The 3,089-nt window shown below is 42.6% G+C and overlaps 1 non-coding gene across 1 annotated transcript; it reads left to right on the top strand.

The window, feature by feature from the left end:
* The first annotated feature begins 2,235 nt into the window (after positions 1-2,235).
* On the top strand, positions 2,236-2,338 carry LOC126074180 (small nucleolar RNA U13). Its single transcript, XR_007516982.1, has one exon. It is a non-coding gene; the product is annotated as a small nucleolar RNA U13 (small nucleolar RNA).
* Positions 2,339-3,089: the final 751 nt, after the last annotated feature.

The raw sequence follows: 3,089 nt of genomic DNA, 5'->3' as shown, positions 1-3,089 counted from the left end.
GCAGGGAACATTTCCTTAACTAGGCAACAGATATTTCCGGCAGAAACCTCAGTCAGTTAACGTGGCAACATGCAGTGGGAGTTCAGCTATGCTCGCAAGGAATGAGTCAGCCAGATTTCTCTGTCCAGAGCTTCTCAGGGTTGATATCACTCAGTAAACAGGAAAATCTGTCTTGCAGGTTGAGTCTTAATTATGATGAAGGCAGAGTCCTACACCCCATTAAAGCTACCATTAGTCCAGTAGTATTGCCTATGTGATATTAATCACAACTGTAAAGCTAATCTTTAAAAAAAAAAAACCAAACACATTGCCATCAAGTAGATTCTGACTCATGGTGACCTCATGTGTTGCAGAGTAGAACTGCACTCCACAGGGTTTTCAAGGCTATGACCTACTGAAATCAGATCACCAGGTCTTTCTTCCAAGGTAACTCTGGGTGGGTTTAAACTGTCAATCTTTAAGTTAGTAATCAAGCTTTCAGTCATTTACACCACTCAGGGATCCTTAGCTAATATTTACCGGTTGATTATTTACTATGTGATACATGTAAGTCTCAGAGAGGGTAGGCAATTTGTCCAAGGCAACATAGCTAGTATATCAGTTTTCTATGACTGTTGTAACAAGTTGGCACAAACTTAGTGGCTTAAAACAACATAAATTTATTTTCTTATTGTCTGGAGGTCAGAAGTCCAATATGGGTCTTGCTAGGCTAAAATCAAGGTGTCGGTGAGGCTATATTCCCTTCTGGAGGCTCTAGGAAAGAATTTGTTTCCTTGCCTTTTTCAGCTTCTAGAGGCTGCACAGATTTCTTCCCTTGTGGTCTCCCACAAGCTTCAAAACCAGTGATTGCATCACTCTGACCTCTGCTTTTATCATCACATCTTCTTCTCTGATTCTCTCTCTTCTGTCTCCCTCTTCCACTTAGCAGGACCCTGTGATTACATTGGTCCCACTGAGATAATCCAGGACAGTCTCCTCATCTCAAGGTCAGCTGATTAGCAACCACAGTTCCACCTGAAACCTTAATTCACCTTTGCTAGGTAACCTATTAGGAGCCCCAGTGGTGCAGAGGTTCAGTGCTAGGTTGCTAACCAAAAGGTGGGTGGTTTGAACCCACCAGCTGCTCCACGGGAGAAAGATGTAGCAGTCTCCTTCCGTAAAGATTTACAGCCTTGGAAACCCTGTGGGGCAGTTCTACTCTGTCCTACAGGATCACTAAGAATCAGGACCCATTTGAAGCAACAGGTATGGTTTTGGTTTTCATATAGCCTAACGTATTCATAGGTTCTGGGGATTAGGACATGATATCTTTGAGGGGCCATTACTCTGCCTACCACAGCCAATAAGAAGAGGACAAAGCCACGGTTGAAACCCAGATACATCTGATTCTGAAGTCTGTGCTCTTGACGATCACACTCTACCACTATTGTAAAAACGTCCAGATCTTCATCTTTGGAAGGAAATGACTGGGAATTATTCTCAAACTTCCCATCAGGTTCAATCCCCCAAGAAATGTTAGTGATTAACATTTGTACTGTTCCACACCAGTGACATTATAGGATCTTATTGGAGCACCATGACAACAGAGTCAAATGGGCAGCAGATGGGTTATTATTACACCTATTTTAGGGAAGCAGGTCCCAGAAAATAAGTGTCATGAAGAGTCTACTGTTAGTAAGAGACAGAATCATCTCACATCCTGAGGTTTTGACCCTGAGTTTCTGTATACCTCTTCCTATGCCGGGTGAAATGGAAAGAGCTCCTGTCTTAAAGCCATTTAAATCTGGACCTAATTTGCAGATCTTCCACATTCTGACTGTGTGGAACTTAATAAGTCCCTCAACCTCTCTGAGCATTTGTTTCTTCATTTGAAAATGGGAGATGGAAACACCTAATCTATAAGCTTGTTAGGAGAAAAAGTAATAATTACATAAGCAGCCAGGCACACAATAGGTGCATAGTAATACTATCCAGTTATCATATCATGGATCACCATCTGGCTTCTCCACCACTCTAAGGGCGCCATCAAGTGTTCAGAGGGTTTTTGTAAGTGTGTAAATTTTTATCCAGAGTCAGCATACTCAGTGTTCAAGCCAGGCAGGTTCCCATTCAATGATAAGAACTTACCCCTGGGGAAAGGAGCAGTTTCCCCTGAAGACTTCCTAGGATTCATCTGGAGGCAGAATCTGACTGGGTTACAGGTAATTAGCAAGAAGCTTCAAAACTTAACTAGAGATTGGTTTCCGTTTGCAAGTGTGATGATTGGGTTTTCACACCTTCCTGTAACACGTGCCTCCCTCAAACCTTGTTACAACATCAGCCTATTACCCACCTGATGTAAAAAAAAAACTTACCTAGAATCTCTAAGGATCTTTGTTTTGTTGGTAGTGTTTTTATTTGTTTTGTGTTTTCTTGTGTGTGTGTTTTGTTCATTTTGCCTTTATTCTCCCAAGCTGGCAACCATAGACTGAAAACAAAATGGCTATCTACGGAGTACCCTTGGCTTAGGGGCTTGCTCTAGGCCATGTAGAAGGGCTCTTGATCAGAGCTAACGGGCACAGAGATGCTCATGGAGGAGAAAAGTGGCAAGAAACTGTGAGTGTATTACCAGGGCCCACTGGAGATTGCACACCAACTCACTGCACCAGTGACTAATTCTCCTCTTGTCAATATCCTACATATCCTTAGTCACTCCATTTAAAAGCCATCTCTTCTGGAAAGTTCTCTACCCCTCCCTCATAACTTATGGCTCCTCTCTCTGTGCCGAACACAACACACTGTTATTGTACTTGAACTTTATGCCCTGTTGTTCTTGTTATGGTTAGGTGCCATGGAGTAGGTTCCGACTCATAGTACCCCTGTGTTCAAAAGAATGAATCACAGCCTGGTCCTACATCATCCTTGCAATCGTTGCTATGTTTGAGCCCATTGTTGCAGCCACTGTGTCAATATATCACATTGTGTGTCTTCCTTTTATCACATTGTGTGTCTTCCTCTTTTTCGCTGACCCTCTGTTTTACCAAGCATGATGTCCTCCTTCAGGGACTGATCCCTCCTGCTAACATGTCCAAAGTATGTTAGATAAAGTC

The sequence above is a fragment of the Elephas maximus genome, chromosome 3 (genome assembly GCF_024166365.1).
Source record: "Elephas maximus indicus isolate mEleMax1 chromosome 3, mEleMax1 primary haplotype, whole genome shotgun sequence".
NCBI classification, from domain to species: domain Eukaryota; kingdom Metazoa; phylum Chordata; class Mammalia; order Proboscidea; family Elephantidae; genus Elephas; species Elephas maximus.
Note: the sequence above shows the minus strand (reverse complement) of the source record. Positions and strands in the feature narration are given on the sequence as shown.